Source organism: Cibotium barometz, chromosome 37 (genome assembly GCF_041138505.1).
Source record: "Cibotium barometz isolate CiBa-2024 chromosome 37, ASM4113850v1, whole genome shotgun sequence".
NCBI classification, from domain to species: Eukaryota; Viridiplantae; Streptophyta; class Polypodiopsida; order Cyatheales; family Cibotiaceae; genus Cibotium; species Cibotium barometz.
The window spans coordinates 33,826,401-33,837,470 of record NC_141082.1 but is presented as its reverse complement, the minus strand read 5'-3'; positions in this window follow the sequence as shown (position 1 = coordinate 33,837,470).

Genomic DNA, 11,070 nt, shown 5'->3' with positions numbered 1-11,070 from the left:
CCGATTAAGCAAAATAATAGACCTAATGCCATTTGTATTATTTAGATTTAAAAGGTAGGGTAGAAGGTCATTGCACAGTACGTAGTCATACCCTCCTTGAAAACTTTTAGGGAAGAGACAGTTGTCTTTTGGATTAACACATCCCTCATAGCCTCAACAGTAGGCTTATCTGGCCTATACACTTTTCAAAGATTATGGATATAACATTCTTCTTGTCCCCACACCATAAAGAAATGATGTTTCTTATGTGCATACTGTTTAAGAGTGTTTACATAGGCACAAACATTCTTGTGTAGCATGGTGGACCAAATACCAACATGAAAGTACTGGCAACTCTCATCCAAAAATTCAAAACACCCGGGGCAAATAACAACTGTGGTGCAACCAATATCAATTCGAATACAATTTGTTTGTGGATGCCTCTTCTCTTCCTTGTTGAGTAAAACTCCATTAAGATCAAGTATAAGTGCATGTTTCTTTATGGTGATTGCACGAGGAATATTTTCTGCATACGATACAAAAGAATGATAACACTTTAATGTGTTTACATACTTAACAATGTTAAAACAAGTGATCCTATATTATCAATGAGAGCTAATTACAACAAAACATCCACAAGTTTACTTTCGTTTCATGCTCCCATACTCATCTATGACGATGGCTCCTAGACTTGATTGCATTTCCCTATTGATTGGTGAAGATTGAAATACTAATCTATCTCCATCTCTCTCAAAAGAATATAAACTTCCTAGAGGCCTACTCTTTTGTGTATCGAAACATAGCTCCTCAACACGTTGCTCTATTTCTTGCGCACTTAACTTGTGATTGTTAGAAGCAGTTGTACCTGCAAAAACAACTCTCGCTGAGAAACATACTTTTTAACACACAAAATTGCTGAATAAATCATCTTAAATAACATCCTATTGAAAAAGATCTACCTTTAGTTTTCTTGGCACCCTCTGCCACCACAGAGTCCTTGATTTCAACTATTCTCTCTTTATTCGTAGCATATGTAGCCTCGTCAATTTCTTCAACACCCTCAGCTCCACAGAGTCCTTGATTTCAACTATTTTCCCTTTATTCGTAGCATATGTAGCCTCATCAATTTGTTCGACAATCTCTTCTTGTCTCTCCTTGGCTGCAAAAGTCTCTTGAAGCTCTTCATTAACTTTATCTTTATTCTCACTAACCTCAACATTAACTTGCAAATCAGGAATGTCCTTAGTCTCTTTAGTCCTATCACTTGAAGGCATTGAAGATGTTTGCAAAGCTGAATCATCAATGTGATCTACCTCCACCATGTTGTCTTCATTTTCTATCATTTGAATCATGAGAGTTGATCTCTCTAGTAGGGCTTTCATGATGATGTTCTAGTTGAGCAATGTTATCTTCGTCTTTCCCTTCTTTGTATATATCTGTAAGATTAAAATAAAATGCTATTACTTTTAGGATTTAAATAATACACCAAGGATAATACTAGTCATTTTTATATCTACACATATACTTTGTATCCAAACTTAGATTACTCAACATTGAGTGATGTACCATAATGATATAGGAACCATGTTACATGCCAAGACTTTCACATAAGGGTCAAAGTTGAGTTTGAGCCTCACTTACAAGGGCAAAGTAAAGATCGCTCAACTTGAGATTGTGCCTTGTGTTAGAAGACATCCCCAAGGTTGGACATAAGTGGAGGTACGACGGCTCAAACTTAAGTTTGAGCCTCACCGCTACACTAGGATATGGAGTAAGTGTAATTTCTTAATAGTAAGTGTGCGTCATCATTTGTATTAAGCTCAAACTTAATTTTGAGCCTCACTGCTACACTAGGATGTGGAGTAATTTCTTAATAGTAAGTGTGCATCATCATTTGTACCAGACGTTGGCATGAAATAAAGGATAATTAGAATAGAAATATTCACTTTAATAGAAAAATGTTAAAAGTGAATCCAAAAAAGCCAATGTATTAATCAAAAGACTAATAATTATTTCAACAAATCCACACTTTGAACAAGACCTATGTTAATAATAGTTGTTGATAAGCTCCTTTCAATGATCACCATTCGTACATTCATAAGCACTATCAATGCACTTTTCTACCTTTCTTTGGTTGATGGGCTATGAGCATGGAAAGCCTTGTTGACATCTGTATCCCCAATCTTCTCCAACGGCCATAGCAACCCCAACATTTGAAGCTTCCATGGCTTTTGCAGTATCCAATATATCATCACCATTCCCACCTTCATCATCATTTTCATGCCTTCCAATATCTTCAAAATTGTCTTCGGCATCCTCATTGAATAGAGCATCATTCCCTTGGTCCTCTTCATTCCTTTAACTTGCATCTTCAAAGTCTATAGCATCCCCAACTTCTTTATCATCATCTGTGTCATTTTTGTTGTCAATATCATCACCTTCGTCTTCCTCCTTTGTACTTGGCGGGTCGTCAATGTGAAGATTTTGAAGGTTCTCTTTTTCTGCATCATCTAGTGTTTGCTTTTTTGTGCCGCCACTTGCACCACACCACTCTTTCAAGGACGGGTGACCGTCTAAAAGAGCAGAGCACTTTGATTCTAATGCCATCGCTTCCAAATCTTCTTTGCATAAAGCAATACATCGTCTCTTCTTTAGCAAGATCTCCTCTAGCACAACTCCACCACAATATATCTCTACAACATAGCTGTGTTCAGGACAAAACCCTGTGATGAGACCGACAATAAGCGGCCTTTGTCGATGAATTCTCTATTTTGGCCACTAGAGCCTGAGATGAATACATTTTTTGTGAGAACCTTTTCAATGGCCTCAAACTTGTCAACCTTACTGATGAAAAGAATAACAGTTGCAATCTCAACTATTCCAGATGTCCAAGCATCATCTTTTTGTGTGTGGATCACGCCAAATTCATAGTGCACCTTTGTTGACTGGCTAGAAATCCCTTCGATTAGCATTCCAATGGTGATGAAATCAACAAAACACACAAGAATACATTCATATTGTGAGTTTAGTGTGTTCAAAGCAAGTGCCAACTTGGAGAAAAATTCTGACGAGAGCTGCTCCTTTGTACCATGTAGGTCCATGATTGCTTGTTGAAATGGTACATGCTCTTCACTACCAGAAGGCTATAATCTTTGTCATATCAAAACCCACCCCCCTAATTGTCCAAGGAATAGACTCTTGTTGAGATACAATACCCATAGATGCTCTATATAGGTGATTCAGTAAAGTTACTACACTTTTTGGAAGTGAAGGATTTTTTTTTGAACGATTGAGAGCGTCCCTAACAAAGGACTGGTTGTAGCTCCTCAATTGATTATACTCATACTCCCCTAGCTTATATGTCTCACACACCTGTTCCCAAGTCATCTTTTCCCTTGTCAGATCAAAATAGAAGGCGGTTATTGCATCTTTGAGCACTCGATTTGTTTTTAGCTTCCAAGCCATCTCCTCCATATCCATTCTTTGATGGGTTTGCTTTCCCTTCTTAAGCAATATTCTCTTCTCAAGAAGTGTTGTTTGAATGTCCAAAACTTCACTCTTTTAAAGGCCTAAAATGCACCTAAACAATGTTGGGCCTAGCGTGACTATTCCTGGTGCCTGCTAAATTTGCCCAGTCTTCAAAGTTGGAAGTTTGGGATTTTGATCAAGCCCTTTAGTTTGAGTTTCTCCCTTTGTATTTGGTAGCAAGCATTTTGCATATAGCCTCATGATCTTAACCCAATTCTGCCATACATCATCATCACATAGAAGCAAGTGTAAATCATTTTTGACGAAATTCTTATGTAGTGTGTGCTCCGTGGTCTCCACAAAGGCCTGCAAAGTTGCAAATAAGAAGTTAGCTCCCTTACTATAGATATCACAAAATATTAGGAGGAATCATGCATCTATGGGTTTTCAATCATTTGGAGCTTATGCTCAAACTTGAGTTTGAGCCTCACTTGCCAGTGCTAAACTAGTATATAATGGTGATGCTCGATCTTAGGTTTGAGCGTCACCTCCGTATGCAAATCTAGCACTTGCAAATGAGGCTTCAACTTAAGTTCGAGCCACAATTAGATATGCAAGTGCTGCACCATCACAGAGAGGTGAGGATTGAAGTTCAATTTCAAACCAAACTATTAAGTTTATGCAGTTTGAGAAGAAGCCTCACATGCATCTTTCTTATGCTACTGCTACACTTGAAACTATAGATCCGTAAAAGATATTATGGAAAGTAAAGAAGAAGTAATGTATGTCTATGATTTACCAAGATATAGCAAAGAATCGAAAGAGTACCTTCCAAGACTCGTCCATCTTAGGTTGATTGACACCAGGCAAAGGTCTACTAGGACGACCGTTTGCATGCCATTGTGCTCGAGCTTGTAGAAGTTGATCAAGGAATGGCTCCTTTTGCATTGACTTTGCAAGAGATAAATTTGCATCCTTGGAAATGTCACGAGAAATCTTGGGCGGGCAATTTACAATTATCTTTGATCTCCTGAACCTAAATTTCTGACGCAGTTGAGGGGTCACTTTAGCCATATTTAGAGCCTGCAAGCTTTTTGCAGCACTAATGGAGTGTTGACCAGAGATAATCCAATATTTAAGTTTATGAATATCTTCTTTTGCGAGTTTATCAAGGGGTTGTTTCGTAGCACGATTACAGGGCATCAAAATTGCAAGTATCTCCTCTTGCTTTGGGTCCTCAATAAAGTCTTGGGTTAAAATACGAACCTAATCCTTATTTAACCTTCTATACACATAGTTTGAAGGAGCAGGATAACATTTCATCACATCAATGCTAAAGACCTCATTTAGACCAAAGGGATAATATCCCTTCTTTATTTATAATGAGATCATTGCTTTGCTGCCCTTGTTTGGAGTCTCAACCTCCATTAGCTCGTCATCGGACGCATCTATCTCCTTTGAACCACTTGCTAGTTTTGTCCTTTGCCTCTTTGAAGAGATTTCTTGAATCTTTGTAGAGTGCTTTGCCTTTCTCTTCTTTGCAAGTGCTTGCTCCTCTTCTTGCACTTGAGAGCCTGCCATGTCTTCAGCTGCTATTGTGCTTACATCAAGGACTTTTGATTTGTCACCCTCCTTTTTATGTTTTGAAGAAGTTGCACCAGCATTTCTAGATGCTTCAAGTGCATTCTTCACTATGGCCCTGCCTTTTTTCTCCATAATTTTCCTAACTTGAGTGGTTGTTGTCTCCTTTTTAGGTATGGACTTTTTTCATGAATCCAAAGCCTTCTTTGCATGCCTCACCGCTTTCACCAGGTCCTCCACATTATCCAACCGTGAGTCTTCTTGATTGGAAAAGTCAATGATCTTCAATCCTAGCTTTACAATAGAATTGTCCTTTCCTAGTTTACTGCCAGTCATGTGTTTGCTGGGTGAAAAGTGTCCAATGATAAAGCAAAACTTATTTGCTTTTGTAGTTTCTCCTTCTAGCAATACATTGCATGTGAAGCATGGGTTTGCTCTTGCATCCACATCATCCTTAGCGCCTACCACAATCCCCATATCTCCATATGATGTATCACCTTGAGATAGAAACAAATGGAGGACTCCTTTGAAGTTTGCACTAGCATCGTAGCTATCCACAAACCATTTTACTCCTTCTTTGTTACTCAATTCGAAGGTTTTATCCACCTTAATTCTAGGAGTGACACTTTTAGCTTGAGTTGTTGTTTCGAGAGCATCCAGAGTAAAGATTGGTGCACCATGTGGTTGCGAGGTAGTGGGCGCTCTGCTAGCTTCCATTCCTGTGAAGCACAAAAAAAGTTTCAAAACCTTAGAAAAAAATAGATTTAAATGCTACACATCAAATCAAAACCTATCAAACTTAAGAAACTTAATGCATGCTACAATTATTGATGCTTCACTTAGTTTTCTTGAATAGCGGGGGCCTCACTTGCATTTACTTAATCCATACAGAAGCTCGAGATCCAAGTTGTGCACTGATATGCTAGGGGTACGCTAGCATAGAGAGGCAAGGCTCAAGTTTGAGCCTTAAGGCGAAGTTCCATGTATGGGAGGCTTGAACTTAAGCTGGAGTCTAGATCCAAGTTGTGCACTCATATGCTAGGGGTACACTAGTATATTGGAGCCTTAAGGCCAAGTTCCATATAGGGGAAACCCGAACTTAAGCTAGAGCCTAGATCCAAGTTGTGCACTCATATGATAGGGGTACACCAGCATATAGAGACAAGGCTCAAGATCAAGTTCGAGCCTTAAGGCCAAGTTTTATGTAGGAGAGGCTTGAACTTAAGCTGGAGCCTAGATCCAAGTTGTGCACTCATATGCTAGGGATACGCTAGCATAGATAGGCAAGGCTCGAACTCAAGTTGGAGCCTTAAGGCCAAGTTCCATGTAAAGTTAAGCATGGAGAATGAGCCTTAACACATAAGTTCCATGTAGGGGAGGTTCAATAATCCGAAGTTTGAGCCTTAACGCTGGTGTACACTAGCATCAAGAGCAAAGGCTCCAACTCAAGTTTAAGCCTTAAGGCCGATGTACACTAGCAGAGAGAACAAAGGCTCAATCTGAAGGTCGAGCCTTAACACCGGGGTGTACTAGCATGGAGAGCAAAGGCTCAAACTCAAGTTTGAGCCTTAAGGCCGGGGTACACTAGCATGGAGAACGAGAGCAAAGGCGCAAACACAAGTTCGAGCCTTAAGGCCGGGGTACACTAGCATGGAGAATGAAGGTTCGATCTGAAGTTCGAGCCTTAAGGCCGGGGTGCACTAGCATGGAGAGCAAAGGCTCAAACTCAAGTTTGAGCCTTAAGGCCGAGGTACACTAGCATGGAGAACAAAGGCTCAATCTGAAGTTCGAGCCTTAAGGCCGGGGTGCACTAGCATATGGAGAGCAAAGGCTCAAACTCAAGTTTGAGCCTTAAGACCGGGGTGCACTAGCATGGAGAGCAAAGGCTCAAACTCAAGTTCGAGCCTTAAGGCCGGGGTACACTAGCATGGAGAACAAAGGCTCAATCTGAAGCTCGAGCCTTAAGGCCTGGGTGCACTAGCATGGAGAGCAAAGGCTCAAACTCAAGTTCGAGCCTTAAGGCCGGGGTACACTAGCATGGAGAACGAAGGCTCAATCTCAAGTTCGAGCCTTAAGACCAGGGTGCACTAGCATGGAGAGCAAAGGCTCAAACTCAAGTTCAAGCCTTAAGGCCGGGATGAACTAGCATGGAGAACAAAGGCTCAATCTGAAGTTCGAGCGTTAAGGCCGGGGTGCACTAGCATGGAGAGCAAAGGCTCAAACTCAAGTTCGAGCCTTAAGGCCGGGGTGAACTAGCATGGAGAACGAAGGCTCAATCTGAAGTTCGAGCGTTAAGGCCGGGGTGCACTAGCATGGAGAGCAAAGGAGCAAAGGCTCAAACTCAAGTTCGAGCCTTAAGGCGGCCAGGGTGCACTAGCATGGAGAGCAAAGGCTCAAACTCAAGTTCGAGCCTTAAGGCCGCCGGGGTGCACTAGCATGGAGAGCAAAGGCTCAAATTCAAGTTTGAGCCTTAAGGCCAGGGTGCACTAGCATGGAGAGCAAAGGCTCAAACTCAAGTTCGAGCCTTAAGGCCAGGGTGCACTAACATGGAGAACAAAGACTCAATCTAGGTCTAGCATTAACACATAAGTTCTATGTAGGGGAGGCTTGAACTTAAGGTGGAGTCTATATCCAAGTTGTGCACTCAGATATGTGACACATATACCATGTTTATATAGGGAACCCTTGTCATTTAGATTATATAATGTGCACAAAGATCAGTTTTACTGGTTCTCGACATATGTGAAGATACAAAAGAGAGCAGCAAGAAGTGCAAACAATCTACGACGAGCAACGATTGACAAATGGCACACTCAATGTGCAATCAAGTAAGCGTTTATATTGATATAGACAATCAATTAAACAAGGACTTACTTGCGTAAAGTATTCAATTAGATGAGAGCACACGAAACGCAGATGGGCGCACGAAAGCCTCCGATATCGCACAGACGTGACGGATGCTTGAAGTCTCCGATGGCGTGTGGGCGTGATGGTTTTGCAAGAAACAGAGGTCGCGAAACCAACGCAGACGTGTCGATTGCAGGAGGAAAAGAAACTGTTTGAAACGCAGGACTGAGCGAGTACTTCAGAGACAACAGAGATGATTATTGCATACGATGGCATGCGCGATGGCGATTATGAGCACTGTACACTCACCACATAGAATCGCGTTCGCTCACCACACAGAATCACGCCTTCGCTCTCGTTTAGGGTTCGCAGGTCCTTTGGGTTGGTTCAAACGCAAGGTTAGTTTTTTACATGGAAGGGACGTGTGAGGTTGGTCATTCTTTTTTTTTACATGGATGGAAAATTTGAATTTCAAAGTCAGGCGCGCCGAGCAGGTAGTTGGGGGAAAATTTGAAATTTGAATTTCAAATGAAAGTTGGTGGGGGCATGGCAGCGCTGCTGCATGAGAGAGGGAGAGGGAGAGGAGAGGGGGGCGGTGAGGGCACTGCTGCACGAGAGGGAGAGAGGGTGGCACTACTGCACGAGAGAGGGGGCGGGGCGCACGCTGCACGAGAGGGCAGGGCGCACGCTGCACGAGAGGGCAGGGCGCACGCACGAGAGAGGGAGAGGGGGCGGGGCAGCACAGCAGCCCGGGCGCGCCGGTGCACGGTCGGGAGGGAGCGCCAGAAAGCTCGTTTTGGCTTCGATTTCTTCTCCCAAGCCCAAGCCCAAGCCCAGGCCTAGGCCCAGGTCCCAGGTCTTTTGATTATAGTTAGTTTCACTTTTGTATATATACCCTTCTTCACCCACACCCCACTTGTTCTCTGGGATTATCCTAGCTTCCCTCTCTATTCCTACTTGCTTGTGTAATAGACAAGGCTCAAACTCAAGTTTGAGCAGCCTTGAGCTTGAGCTTGAGATTTCTTCTTTTCCTCCCTCTTTCCCCATACACCCAAATATACTTATAAACTATGCGATTAAAAATTCAACTAAAATCTATATAATGCACAATGGCTCAAACTTGAGTTGTGCACTCACGAAGGAGAAGAGTCTCAAATCCAATGTCCATTTTCTCATTTCCATGTCACATTCTCTTCACTAGCATATTGTTTCTCTCTATTGCTTTCTCTTTGCCTTTGCTGCTGTTGTAACCACTCACCTTTGCCTTTTGTAGCTATGAAACATTGATGGCTAATTGACACCATACCTTGACTCAATATCCCAATGAAACGGTGTGGCCAGATGCAGAGGGTGATGAAGCCTACCTCTTGGGAAACTAGCATATACATGAGGTGAGGATTATCACTTCAATTGGGACCTCTTAATAGCAAACTAGCATATGAAGGCGAGGCTCAAACTTTGGTTGGAGCCTCCAAGCAAACTAGCATCTGTGGGTGAGGATCAAAGTTTACTTTCAGCTTCCTAGAAGCGAACTAGCATTCATGGGTGAGGCTCAAACTTTTGTTGGAGGAGCCTACCCTTCTAGCTAACATATGCAAACTAATATATTATGCAAGTGAGGATGATAACTTTAACTGGAGCCTCCTAGCAAACTAACATATGATGGTGAGGCTCATGGAGCCTCCTACTAACAAGCTAGCATATGCAGGCAAGGCTCAAGCTTAGCCTCCTAGCAAACTAGCATTGATAGGTGAGATTCAAACTTTGGTTGGAGCCTCAACTCGTGTTGAGATTGAATTACATTTATAGTTTTGTGTACTACCATAAAAACATCGCTTCAATCTTTCTTATTGAGATCTTGATTTTCTCAGGGATTGCAGGGTCTAAAACAAGGTGCTTCAGTGTTTCTCATTGATGGTTCTGCAAGGAAGGCACGCGGGGTTATTCATTCCATTGATGCATCTCAAACATGTGGTTTTCAATTCATTGGTGAGACATGTGCAGCAATACATGTTCAACAAAGCTTTGATGACACATTTCTTATTCCATTTGCCACAATGGATGCAAGAACAATGTCTCAAGCAGTTGGAAGCATCATCAAATGGCCATTGGTCAACCTTGTTATGGACAAAGACATTACTAATACCAAAGAGGATAATTTTGCGGAACTTCTTGTTGATCAAGAAGATCACTTTATAGATAGGGAGAGCTGGAAAGAGAAAAGTGTCATCCTCTGGGATGACAACAGATCTACAAAACTTGGCAATGGAGAGTATTGAGGTCCACCCATACGAGGCTATAAATTGTACAGAACTAGGGGAAAGTAGCTTGGGTGTCATTATAGAAGGATCTTTGCATCCAAGTTCAACTTGTGTTTCAGGTCTGAATTTGGTTAGTTGGCCGATCAGGCAACTCACATTTGAGAATGGTGAACCATTAGTGAAGGACACAGAATCTTCTTCTATTGATGAGGGTATTCAAGATCACTTCATGCAAAAAAATATTGACAATCTAAACAATTCAAGTGATGAAAAAGAGGATGATGATGTAGAGGGCAATGATGGCGATAGTTCTGATGATAGACACCATGATGCCATGATCACTGACTATGATATCATTGAAGGGACAAATAAGAAAAGGAGCTATGTCCATAGGGTAAGGGTAATGAAAAATTACGATAAAACCCATGGAGCTAGCAAAAAATGTGATGTTGCAAACATTCACAGAGCGTCGCAGACCATTGATTGTTGCAAGAAGCGATGTTGTCAATTTGGAGATAGATCCAAAATCATGCAAGCTAGGGTACACTTTTGGGGACAGAGCTATAGTACACGATATACATTTGTACTGGATTGCATGGGCATGGCCTATAGACAAGGTCAAGATGACGAATGCTTTGATGGGAAGAAGGTTTGTAGTAAAGCATGGTATGTAATGCATGGCATTGGTAAGTCAACGTTCTATAGGCTCCGAAAGAAGTTCTTGAATGGTGCATGTAATGTCAGTCATGCCAATAGTGGGATAATACGGAAGGGCATGACACATGTTGAGATGGCAAAATCAATCATACAGGGCTTCATAGATAATAATGCCGATAAAATGCCACATAGGTCAAGGAGGACAACTATGCATGGAGCCCGCGAGACCCAACGTGTTCTACCAGCAATGTACAAATAGGTGGACATATTGCATGAA